Source organism: Pyxicephalus adspersus, chromosome 4, assembly GCF_032062135.1.
Source record: "Pyxicephalus adspersus chromosome 4, UCB_Pads_2.0, whole genome shotgun sequence".
NCBI classification, from domain to species: domain Eukaryota; kingdom Metazoa; phylum Chordata; class Amphibia; order Anura; family Pyxicephalidae; genus Pyxicephalus; species Pyxicephalus adspersus.
Window position 1 is genome coordinate 23,147,771 of NC_092861.1, and position 14,058 is coordinate 23,161,828.

At 39.3% G+C, this 14,058-nt stretch overlaps 1 protein-coding gene across 2 annotated transcripts in view; it reads right to left on the reverse strand.

The window, feature by feature from the left end:
* Window positions 1–7,875, reverse strand: part of RNF144A (ring finger protein 144A) — a 45,862-nt gene extending 37,987 nt beyond the window's left edge. The window contains exon 1 of one of the 2 annotated variants that reach the window (XM_072407558.1): window positions 7,760–7,875. The gene's annotated coding sequence lies outside the window, so the exon portion shown is untranslated. The other variant, XM_072407557.1, reaches the window with a different exon arrangement.
* Window positions 7,876–14,058: the final 6,183 nt, after the last annotated feature.

Consider the following 14,058-nt stretch of genomic DNA (forward strand, 5'->3'; position numbering starts at 1 on the left):
TAAGCACCAAGAATTGCAACATTAGATCCTGTTACAGGTTTGTTTAGCTACAGTATTTGTCTATGAGCATTCCTGGAGATAAGCTTGATGCCATTAACTGGTTTCTCCAGCTTCAGTCAGTACAAAACCTGGTTTAGCCAACTTGTCCGGATAGGGAAGTTTTGCCAAAAACTAGATTGAGCAGATCAACAAGCAGATCAACCAAACGGACAACAACAAACTCAATCAAAATATTTTTGTCATTATTAAAACATTATTATGAACATAAAATATGCCACAATGACAAAGCTAGACCGCTAAACTGACTCTGATAATGGTTCTGTCTCGGATTTGCTAAGTGGTTAATGTAAAAAAGAATAATTTAGGGCCGATGTCTGCTGCTTTAGAATAACTGGAAGTCAGCGGAAGTCATGGAGTGAATGTGATGTCCCCAGAGCTTTATTATGAAGGATGGTCAACATTTGCATCCAAAAAATGACAACGCCCCTTTTCTGTGGGAAAACGGTGCTATGTACTATTTACAAGTTTTGTATATAACATCTATCTTACTGTTCATCATGAGAATTAGCACTGATTGTTATTATACTGCTGAGTGATATCACAGAATCCTAACGGGAAGCCCATAGATATTACAAATCAGCTGGTCTTGCATGCATAATCCAGACACAAAATGTTTTTTACAATGCTAGGCATGCACAGCGCCTAGGCATACACCATGTGATTTTCTCTTCCAAAGGTTCCATGAAACCTTACAGCTCAATCAGAGGTTGCAAGGGGTTCTATGAGCCACATCCTTTCTGATGTAGGGCCTGCATAGTCCCGGGTATGACATTTGGTAGGGCCACATGCATGGCACTAACTACCCTTTTAGCTCTCTCCAGGGGGAACATTCTGACCACCACTGTAAGGGTTGGGGGTATATGTTAAGGGGCCCTTACCTTTGCACCTTTGTGTTATGTTAAATGTTACTTATCTCTGATCCCTGCACACCATGTTCTCTATTTATAAAACAGGGAATCATATATTCCCTCAAACATTCCCTTGTGGTATTCCTTGCCCATGTGTTTTAATGTCAATGTTTGAGGGAATGTTCCCTATTTTATAAATACAGCCCTATGTATTACAATACTAATATGAGCGGCACTAAAGGAAGTCTGAAGCAGTATTTTGTCAGTTAAGTTGCTTTGCCCTTGCCATTATTTATCCATCAATAATAGGGGCTGGGGAGAACACTTATATAGTAAAAGGAAGCTCAGAAATGTCAATCTGCAGCAACGCTGACAACCCGAAGAATAGTTAAAGACTAAGTGGTGTCAGCCCTGCACAGAGTATCTTGTTAATTTACTACACATATATAATGGCTAATCATTCCACAGTCTATGAAAAGAACTAACAGGGCTAAATGGCCTTTTTAAAAAAAAAGCACTGAAGTAATGTTTTAAGAACTATGGTTCTTTGTGTAGTTTATAATTATATTATGTACTTTGTATGGGGCTGTCATATTTTCTCATTACATATACAATCTCTACGAAGTTAGGTCTGTCTGCACCACTCCCTTGCAGAGATTATCATGAATTGAAACTTTGTGATTATTACTATTCTTTGATGTTATATTTGGAATATTGCCTAATACTATGTGATTTGTGTATATTCTTAGCAGTTTCTCATTATGTAATACACCCACCCTGGGGTCACAAATCATGTGAAGATGCATTGCTTTTTATTTATAGTAATAAAGAGGAACTTTATTTACCCAAAATAGTAAAATGTCTTGGTGCTACTAACATGAACTCATTTGCTTTCTGCAAATTTTAAAGAAAAACTTATAAGACAGTTTAATTCTTTTGATATATATGGGGACACAATACAACTTATTACCTATGCCCTGTTCTTTGAAAGCTCTCATCACAGGGATTCTGCTTCTCACATAGCTGTATGATTTAATATCTTCAATGACAATGACCTTAAGCCTTTAATCATGGTTTATACGCTGCAATCATTGGGGACTATAAACTGCTGGCAGTAAGTAATACCGGCATGAGTCTAAAAGCAAGCCAGGCATCAGGGAATAGGTAAGGGAATGGACAGAGCTATGTTTTTTCAGGGCTTCATTCTTCTAGCAGTTTGTGATCTCCAGTTATTGCATGGATGCATTGCAGCACAAGGATCATCATCCATATCTCCTGGTATTAAACATGTTTAATTAAAAAGGTATGCAAATCAGACACCTTTTCTGTCTTACACTTTATATCTGAAGTTACAGCCGGCCAGTAAACCAAACTATCCTTACAAATACTGTGCACAAGGCAAAGGAAATTAAAAGGGAATTATATGAGGTTTACTGTATTTGCAAAGTTGTTTGGTATCCCTGGAACACTTTAGGACAGTGAAGTTAAGTTTCCAAAGGTTTTAGGCTGCAGCAGGAGGAACAAGGGAAAACAAAAATGCTTAGTGCATTCTCTTTGGATGCTGTGGAACAACTTTTATTAGAAAGTTTTGAGATTGCTATTCAGCAGCTTCAAATACAGATGATTGCAGCATGCCTAAAATGCATGCCAAACTAGAGATCCCATCAATGCAAAGAAATTGTTAGCAATAAAATTTCCAAGCTATCATTGCTTGGACATTAAAGAGAAGCAACAGAGCCACATGCCACTAGTTCACTCAGCAGCCTGTGTCAAGATTGCTAATGTGGCATGGGCCAAATCTTGGGGAACTCCTGCTATAATTACTATATCCACAGCTCACATTACATTAGTATGGTGGTCAGTATGAAGAATGCCATCATTTAAGACAGCCAAAATGATCATTAGTGTTGGTTAAAGCGACCATAAATTTCTCATTGCTCAAGGAATCCTTAGCAACCTCATCTACACTGCTGCAGCACATATGAATTCTAGTCGCTGCACTGGAGCAGGCCAATCATTTGAATAGGCTGTCCAACGTTCTACAAGGGACCAAAAAAACAGACCTGCACTATTTTTGGGAGCATCCCTATTTATTGTACAGCGCTGCGTAATATGTTGGCGCTATATGAATCCTGTTTAATACCAATAATAATAATAATACCACAATGCAACAATCGATAGTACATGGTGTGGTGCAATGCAGTGCACAAGAGAAAGTGTTTTTGGTACTTTTCAGAATGAATAGCATCGCATTGCAAAAATGCATAAGCACACCAATGTAAGAGTAATGCACATATTTTATTGGGGTCCAATGCCTGGTGCATTTTTCTGATCACTGCATTGCTGTTTACTGTACAGAATAAACTATTTATGTTTGCAGTCCACAATATAATTTACTGCAGGTCTGTTGGCACAGCACAACGGGGTGCCATTCAGCAATACAGCAAAGTTTAATACAGGAACAACCTAAGGCTTTCAAGATTGTATAATAATCTATATATCAGTATAATACATAAATATCACTGAATCCTTATTTCAGAAAAAGTGCTAGAAACAAAAAGGCAAAAACATAAAATTAAAAATCGAATTGCAAAGACCAACCGGTGATGACATCAGACTATAAAGAAGATTTAAAGCTGGTGGGAACAGTTGAACAATCAGGCCAGAGATAGCAATAAAATGTTCTGCTTCCTAAATTCTCTGCAAATTTGTCCACCACTGATACCCATAGCCTTGAAAACACTACACTATGGGCTCTATTTATAAAACAGTGAATCTGACATTCCCTCAAGCATTTCCTCCTGGGAATCTTCTAGGTCCATGTGTTTGAATGGCATTAATTGATTCCCAGGAGAGAATGTTTGGGGGAATGTCATATTCCCTGTTTTACAAATAGAGCCCTATATGTGGCTTGGTATATACAACATCGAGCACATAGAACTTTACACTATATTGGCACACGTAGCAGAACATCAAGGCTTTACACCTTCTCCCCAGGTCTTTAAACCTTTTGTTGGGTTGCCCTTCTAATGTATTGATCCCATTTTTATCCAATATAAGGGAACTTATATTTTAGATAATAGCGATGAAAAATATTTTATTTTATTTTTCTGTTTACAAAACATAAAGTGATAAATACCCCCAGTGATGTCTATATAAGAGAATCAGCCAACAGATAAATGCATTATCTTCAATCAAACAACCCAAATAAGCCTGGGGCAAAAAAAAGACATCAAACAGCGGGCAGCTTGGGGGTTAAGCAGAATGTCTGCAGGAATGTGTTAAAAGCACACACAGCTCCTGGAACAATATACACTGGGCAGCTCTGTGCAGGGGATGGGATGTAACTCCCCCCTCTCCTGTAACACAAAACCACTAATTGTGTACACACAATACACTGCAATGAATCCTATGCTATTTACTTATAATAAAAAACAGGGAAGAGCAATGGTCATGAGTGACCTTACCAAAGCTCAGAGATATACCAAACAAGATACATTTTACAAGGAACAGCTACAATGTAGCCAGGGCTGGCAGGATTCTTGAATATATCAGCCATGCTAGAAGAGAAGTAATGACTCCCCCATAGACATCTCCAGCCAAAGCTCTCTAAGTATTGGGTATTCAGCCTTTGGAGATCTCATGTAGAGATACTGATAAAATGGACAAAAGAAAGGAGATGTAAAGGGTGTGTGATTTTCAACACAATGTTGCTTCCTCAAAAGGATGCATACTGTACATCTACTCAGGGCATGTACATGCAAACAATAAACAAAGCTCTCCCGGGGTGATTTCTACATTTTCCAGATAGATGGAGAAGACACTTGGAGCAACAAGATTTGCTACAGCCACCTAGACCAAACCTTTTTGGGTTAAGCAGTTTAAATAAGTTCATAACCATGCAAATGATCGATATTGATAATTTGCCTGGATAGCATAAATTTGATTGATTTGCACAGCTATGCAAATTGCACATTTGCTGTGCAAATTGTAATACAATACACAATGAAGTTATAATGAATACAGAGCCATCTATATTCATTTGTGTCCCCTTGAAATTTAGCTTTAATCCAGGTCTTAGCAATAGGGTGGAGAAGCTGTCATCTCACATGGCTACTGAAACATTGCAATGCAAACAATTTCCAAATGTTGGCTATTATTATTATTACTATTAGGATTTATGTAGCGCCAACATATTAAAGCCCTGTACATTAAAGAGTATTATTACTTGGCAATTTAAACCAGCTTTCACCCCATGATCCTGGGCAACCTACCACTAACACCTTAAAACATAGTAATAGCGAAAACCTTTGCTAGTAAGATGCATTCATCTGTTTGCTCGTGTTTACTATCAAAAGCTGGGTAAAGTTGGTTACCAGCAAGTTTGCATTTATCCTTTTGGCTCAATGCAAGGCTCATCAATCAAGCACCAGGAGACAGGAATGCCATGTATTCTCTATAGGCACATCCTAGGAAAGTTACAAAATTTGGTTGCTGAAAGGGAAAGAAACAAGTGACAAGAACGACACTTTCACATGTTAGGTCTTAGATACCATGTGAGTTTAGGTCACACCATCTACACAGCTGTTCACTGCAACAGGTCCCTATAATGTTGGCCATACATTAGTTTACCGGTGCAACCATTGTCTACCAGACCCAACATTCAGTTTTGAATGATCTCCAACCAATATGAGCAATTCCTTATGTAGACACAAAGGGACTGATTTATTAAAGCTCTCCAAGACTGTGAAGCTGGGTGATCTAGCAAACCTGGAATGGAATCTTAAAATCATTTGCTATTTGTTAGCAAATGTTTTCATTTCTGGACCAGATCCATTCCAGGTTTGCTGGATCGCCCAGCTTCACTATAATAAAAGTGTATCCGCTCCAGTCTTGGAGCTTTGATCAGAACCCACAAATTCCTTATGAAAAATGGCAAACCAACCATAAAAAAATCAACTACAGTGGGACAATCAACAATAGGCAATGAGCACAGAACACAAAGAAAAATCCTATTTCCAATTTGGTCTGCTGATTATATCATTGAACATATTTTGTTATATCTCTTCATAGGTCAAAAAAGTATCTGATAACCATGTCAGAAAGTCAAAGCTGTCTCGTATCCAGTGCCCCCTTCCTGTTCTATCTAACCCCCTTTCCCAGTCCTTTTCTTGGGACTACATAATGATTACCCTCCATGTTGTGAAGATGGGAAAGTTGATGGATCTAAACAGTTGTGCAAGAGAAAAATGGGCAAAACTGACAACACTCCACAAAAATGTTGTGTGTTGTCCACAAGAGGGTTGGTTGAATCTCTACTTGTATGGTCTTTGGATGGCTAAAACTTGGGGATAATTCCATGTTTTATTCTGATGGGTTTTTTTTGCCCCAACATCTCTAAAGGATGCAGTTAGGTAATTAGCTTTCCCTCAAAAAATGTCCATAGACTACTATGTTGATGACAATTGGTTATGGTAGGGACATTAGGAGCCCCTTTGAGAGACAGTAAGTAAGATGACGCCATATAAATAATGACTAATATAATAATAACGTACAGTAGGAATAAAAGTATCTATTAAATCAAATACAGAAGTGGTCAAATTGGCAAGTCCTGATCAGTATTCTTAGACTACACATAGACATGAAAAGAACCAACCAAGTACGAAGTTCCTTCACCAAGAGATCCTTCATATGTTAGAAGAACGTCATACAAACACAACTGGAACATTTTGCCATCTTCTATCCAACTAGAAAACCATCCCCATTTCTATTTTTCCATTTGCTGATTGTACCCGGCACATAAAATCACTTCCTCTATGTAGAAGCACCATTTAGATAATATCTATCATCATTGTTCATTTTATGAATGAGCACTCTTCATGCCAAGTAAGAAAGTTACTCTCAGAAGAAATCTTTCCTATGAAGCATTGTACGTACACCTCTGCACTGTCTTCAGTATTGTTTATAAACCTTTAGAACATAGAGGAACCCTTGAAATAACTTTCATGCCTTCGGAAAACCCCTAACAATAATGTTAGATTAATGTGGTGAAGAATGCTCCTTACATTGCTGGCCATTGGGAAAATGTCATCCTTATTAGATAGCCAAAAAGATCATTGGTGGCCTTAGAGGTACAAATGGTTCAAGAAACCCCAACAATCTCTAGAGGACCTGTTTCCCCTGGTTGTGATCTACAGCTTTGGTAGAACCCAGAACAATGGTAGAAGTGGAGGGATTCAGGATCAGTAACCTAACTAAGCCCTTTAAGCGACCAATAACCCCTAATGCTAACAAATCATAGAATGAGCTTCCAGTTTTTGCTTTGTCTTTATGAACAAAGGACATCATAGCTGCTCCTGTCCTGCCCTCCTGTGCCCTGCACCCTAGTTGTGTCCCCTGGTGCCACCTCTGATGGCTCCTCTCTCCATGCTATACAAAGGCAAGCATTGTCATGATCTTACCCCAGCTCCAGTGCTGACAGTGCTGTGTGCAGTCTCCTGCTGCCTGCCCTCCCTCTTCCTCCTTATCTGGTGACCTCAGCAGTGCAGCCTCTGAAGGAGGGGAGAGAGTCCGGTCTGCAAACTCCAAGCTGAATGGAGGGGGCTGCAATATCTCTCCACAATCACAGCAATTCCTCACTACACAAGCAAGAAATCTCTTCCACTCTGCTAGAATACATCTGATAAAATAGTAATATATTACAGATATACAGTCACACAAATACACAATTCAGGCCATGCAATCCTTCCAAGCTGCTGCCTTCCAGACATGGCAGCCATGCAGCAGATCAGTGCAATAAGGTAGCACAGGATATGTTCAGTCCTGATCCATCAGCCCCCAAATCTACTTACCAGCTCCAGAGCCCCAGCAGCTTGATGCAGTGTCTGAGCTGCACATGCGCAATGAGGGCTGGGATAATGCTCAGAGCTACTGATGCTACTACAGAGATGGGAGAGCCTGGCAGGAGGAGCTGGGATCAATCTGTGTGGCTGCTGTCACTTGTGGCTTGGCAAATGCTAACACTTTCCTTCTATTGCTAAATTCAGAATTCAAACTAGCAGCTATGCAAGTGGTTTTGAGCAGTTTTACTACTCCTTACCGCATGAGAAAATAGTTACCATTCAACCAAATGGGGTTATTTTATTTATTTTTTATTTATTTTATTTTTATTTATTTTATTTATTTTGTTTCTTCTAAAATTGCTTGTGCAAGCATCTGCAAATTAGTTTTTACTAGCACAAGCATTTCGAAATAAATAAAAGGAGATTGAAAACTGCTAGGCTTCTGCTTGTAAGGGCATTTTTATTATTATTATTATTACACAGTATTTATATAGCACCATCATATTACGAAGCGCTGTACAAAGTCTATAGTCATGTCACTAGCTATCCCTCAAAGAAGCTCACAATCTAATGTCCTTACCATAGTCATATGTCTTTAATACAGTCTATAGTTATTTTGGGGAGAACCAACTAACCTAACTGCATGTTTTTGGGATATGAGCGGAAACCCACGCAAACACTAGGAAAACCTGAAAACTCCATGCAGATATTGTCCAGGCCGAGAGTCACACCTGGGACATCTAGAAATGGTTGAGAAAAATGAAGCTGTTACCAGATAGCGTTTGTCAGGTGCTCAGGGTCAGTAAATGCTGCAGTAAAATTCTTCTAGTATGAACTTAGCCTAAAGACCCGATTACCCTGGAATGCTGAAAAAGATTGCAAGCACTCACTGTTGCTTGTAGCAGGCATTGACTGGCGCTCATAGGCTATGCTCACACGGTTGGTTGAATGTCCATGTGGATAACGAAACCAGGTACCCAATTTCATCCACTAGGCACCCATGAGCAGTTACAGTCCGTACTGATGAGCTTTTTCCGAAGCCTAAAAACACTATAGGAGCAGTTTTTGTTCCTTGCATTTGTCTTACACAGGACATGCATTGCACATTTGCTCTCTCAAATATTTTAAAACTGCTCAAAAATCAGCTTTTGGAATTGGAAAATGTTCCCTTGCAACTCTATGGAAGCGGACCAACTGCCATGTGTAGAGTCCCAGCACTGTAGCAAAAAAATGCAAACACGCTGCTCCAGGGACACAGCCCCGCCCCCACTTCCCTGAGCATGGGAACTGTACTGGGGACATGGTCTGCGGATCTGGCCGGTGCGTCCCCCCAGCGGGGTCCTTTACCTGACCTCCCTCGGGGGGTGCACTGGCCAGAACCACGGACCACAAAAATGTTCTCGCAGACCACCGTTTGGCGACCACTGCTCTAGTGTGTGTACAGCAGTCCCCCAACATTCATTGTAGTGGATCGCTACCTAACCAGCAAAGGGCGACCTCTGTCATTTTCTATGGTGGAGGACTCTGCAGAAGTCTCTTGCTCATCCTCCCCTATCAGGCTTACAAGAATACTCCTGAGTTTATGTGTCCCATGCTGCCACATCTCACATATCAATATTTTCTGATTTTGGAGATTCGTCCCTGTTGTCTTATCTCTTGTTTGCAGAGAACACATCAATATTCTTATCATCTTCTGTGGGTTTTGATGAGTATAATATAAAGATCTGCCCTTGTCTAAAGTCTCCTAAAATGAGATTATAAAGAAAGTGTATTGATTACAAAAACTGTAAGAATTTGAAATGCTTGCTTGCAATGTTTTATTTTCATTCACTTGTAATTTGACTTTAAACTGGAACTAGAATACAAATCAGGAATGTAGAACATCATCTCCTCTTTTGGAAATGTTTCATTACTCTCTGTTCTAGCCCAGCTTCTCCACTCACCTCCCCACATAACCTTTTATGTAACAGCTAATTATTCTCTGTGCCGGACCAGCTCCTCCAATCCTCCACTTACCCCCCCCCCCCTTCCTATATGACCTTATATAGCTTCTGGGGGAGGAGCTACAATTGAGTGACAGCCGTGAGTCTGGTGGGGCTGCTGACATCACAGCCAGGATTGTGACATCACAGCCAGGATGGTGACATCACAGCCAGGTGCTGCCCATATATTCTTATGTTAAGAATTCTGTTAAAATGAAGGGCCTGGTGACAAAGTAGCTTTAAAGTTCACGTAACACCCCACTGACCTTTAGCTTATTAAACTACTGAGCACAATAAACAGTTTCCATGGTTTTTAAAAAGTAATTTTTTGTTCTTCTTGTTATATTGTGTTACATTTTGATGCTGTTGGTTTGCTGCATTCTCTTTGTGGACACTTCCTGTCTACATGCATGCAGTCCAGCAACTGTTGCCTATCATTTCTTTCACAACGGTGGAACATGTGTGTGCAATGTATGTTGCTACAATAGTTTGCAGTTTCCTTCTGTATAGTGTGTGACAGAACAGAGAAACATTGTGAAGCAAGGGCAGAATGTTGTCATCCTATAACAGGAAGTGCCTGAACATCACCTGCATAGCAAGATCGCAAGATGTTATTTTAATTAAAACTACACATGTAAAAGTACATTGCAAAGGGTATATGTGATCCTTGTGGTTGGGCTAAGGCACACGTGTAGATAACTGTCCCCGAAGATGATCTTTTGTGATTGTTTTCAGTGGGAGATAAAAGATCGATTGCTGTACACACAGCACTGTTCTGTTCTATGGAGAGGAAAGGGGGAGGATGAGCAAGCAGCACCCCACTGTGCTTTCCTCCATAAGAGTGAACAGTGGTTGTTCCCCATTGGCCATTCATCAATCCGCCATGGCAGGGAACCGCTATACACGGTTTTATCTAAGGTAAACTAAGAACTGTTTTATGTAAGGTAAAAATCACCTTCTTTTTTTGGGGTGAGGGGCTGTCTTTTAAATGGACGGCATGGGACCCGATCTAGGAAACCTCTGGAGGAATCGAAGGCTCTGCAGAAGTAAAGGTAAGTTTTCATTTCTTTAATTTACTTCCTCTTTATGGCAGCATGAGTTGACGGCTCACAGTATAATGCCAACTTAAAGTGTAAATATAATAGAAAAAAAACACCTTTATTGTTGGAAAACCGTGGACCTCTCCGCAATCTTATTCCAGTCATTCCTGCATCGTCTTGTCTTCATTCAGGCACAAACTGGACACCGGACACCACCATCTTCTCCCGGATTTTTCTTCTGATGTCACCCGATCTCACATTGTGCAGGCACAAGATTGGGTGATGCACCTTTCAGAAATGTAAAAAAAAGTGCCGGTCTCACTGTGCCTGGGTAAGATTGGCACTTTTTATTGTACAGTGGTGAAAAGCCACTTCTGTGCAATTCCAGGATTTGAATGCACAGAAGGAGCAGCCTACAGCCCCCTGGGATTAATGATATATGTATCTCAGAAGGCTATGGGTTTCCCATTTATTCTTTACTGCCGCAGTGATAAAGACAGTAGGGATGAGGTTTGCCTTTAAACTTTAAAAAAATAGTATTGAGAACACATTTTTACTTTGTATGAAGGGGTTAGCCAGCCTTTTAATGTAGAAAGAGAAAGTTTACATTTGGGAGAAAGAGTTTCCCATAATACACCACATCCCTATTAAATATCAGATCAAAAAAGTATTTTTTCCAAAAAGGATGGGACTTTTTAGGTGTATGTAGAGTAATTCCACAAGTATAATTTTCCTTAAAATCTTCTTTACAGTTTTATTTTGTCAATGCCAATGATTAAACACATTCAATACATGTATGAACAACATTGTTTTTTTGTGGAGTACAATAATATTGCTTTTTCATTTTAACTGTCCTTGACACATTTCCCCACACGTGTCCTTCTGAGAAGGGCAACACGTCAAGGACAGTTAAAATACAGGACAGTAAAAAGAAACAATGTTGTTTGCCACTTGTATGTTTTTAATTATTGGAACCGACAAAATAAAACTGTAAAGAAGATTTTAAGGAAAATTATACTTGTGGAAATACTCTACATACACCTAAAAAGTCCCATCATTTTGGGGAAAAAATACTTTTTTGATTTGACCCTTTTAATGTAAAAAACTTTGGTCATAAGTTCACTTTAAAAATAACATATATGAATGTCTGGCCCTCCATGAGAATACAGAAATTACCATGCAAACAGTGACTTTCTGAAAGTCAGTATTATAAACATATCCAGGACAGCCCCTAAGTGAAAATATCCTTGCCAAATGACAGGTTAGCTGACCCCGAGTGGACCGAGTGGCTGCATGCAGGGACTGACTACCTGTTTTTTAGTCAACCTTTCTTTTCTAAACAGAAAGTTTAATATGCTTCATACAGATAAAATATTTCTCATCATGTTTAATTGCTGATTTATATTTTTATCTATGGGGCTGATTTATTAAAGCTCTCCAGCTTTAAGCCAGTGAAGCTGGGTGATCCAGCAAACCTGGAATAGATTTTTAAAAAGTAATTTTCTGTTTGTTAACAAAGGTTTTCAATCCTGGACCAGATCCATTCCTGCTTTGCTGGATCACCAGCTTCACTGATGAAAGTGTATCCTCACAATTCTTGGAGAGCTTTAATAAATCAGGCCCTATATTTGAAATGTGAATAAAGAAATGACCCAGTGTAAAAAAAAAATCTTCCATTACCTGCTGATCAAGGCTGGCCTATCTTTCTTTCTTTGCAGAGATGACATTTTGTAGCTGCTAATGAGCCAATGGCCTCTTTCATAATCCTATTTTGCCATTTGTGTTTTTTGATACATTGAAGAATAGGTCAAACTAATCTGTCTTTTTGCTATATTGAAAAGTTTTAAAACCAAATTATATTTGATTACAGAAATTTTTTTTTATAAACTGGCTCAGACATAAATAATGACGTATATCTAGAATACAAAAACGATATTTAAACAAACACAGACAAGTAAAAGCAATCATTGGGCTATTAACACTATTTACCAAATATAACATCCATGATAAGATTACAAGATTTCCTCATTTTACCCTGATCTGAATCACCTGTTGTCTATTGCTGCCAAAATCCATATGGCACCTCACAGGGCCACTGGGAATCTACTCCCTAATATCTGTGTTTTATAACTTTTTTTGCCTCCTACAACCACTAATCACATTCATTAGACTTCCAAAGTTATCTAACTGATCTTTCTAACAAATCTAACTACTCAGTAGTTGTCTGTTGCTACCATTGACATTGTTCTCAACATTGTTACCCTGAAAACCTCTTGAAATAGTGTTCAGGTCTGGAGGAACTCCTATGAAAACAAATTTTTGGGGTTTGGAATGGAAAATAAAGTCTCCTAAATTTGTAGTGGTGGAAAGAATGCTACAGTAGTGGAAAGAGTATCACCCTTAGAAGGACCTTAAAACATCTATGAAGTCATATAGCTGGCTCTACCAAGTGGTGTTGGCCTCTAAAATATGCAGGCATTGTGAAATGGCAGGTCATTCAGTCATAAGTTTGAGGAACTCCTAGCGGCCTCTTGAGGAACCTCGGTTGGGAATGTCTGCTCTAGAATATAATTCAAAAAACCCAGCTCAATTACCAACCTCGGTGTTTTTCAACCATGATTCCTCCAGAGATTGCTAGGGGCTGCTTAAGCAATGAGAAATTTAGAAGCATTCTTCCTATTGACCACCACACTAATGTACTGTGAGCTATGAATATAATAATTATTACAGGGGTCACTGAAAGTTATTTTGAGGGTTGCTCCATGTTTAAGGTGAAAAAACACTGGTCTAGCTAGAGAACATAATGTCCTATTGCAAAATTTTGGATTCCTTCTTCCCAATCCCAGGCACCCACACACAAACTTAACTACCAAACTTCCTTAAGAGAGCTCTTACAGGAGTTGAAGACCAATGGCTTTATGGAGAAGGGGGAAGTACTGGAAGCAGAGCTAAAGCCAGATTAAGATCTCCATTGTATTTACATTATAATGGATACAGCCTAGGGATTAAAGAGAAAGGGAATCCATGCTGCCTTGCTTCTATGGAGTGCATTTGTTTCCAGGAATTGCTGTGTTTATTAACAAATAATGCACCACATCCATTCAGGCTGGAGCTTGGAGACTGAAATCTCTCCCCCACGCTTCATGCAGGGAAGTGTCCTCTGTTTTCTATAAAGAGAATAATGTATTGGGCTAGTGGGTGGGTGGAGGTATCTGCCACTCTTCATGCAGCGTACAGTCATGTAGGGATATTTGCAAGCAGTTTAGACTATTTTGCTGTTAGAAAC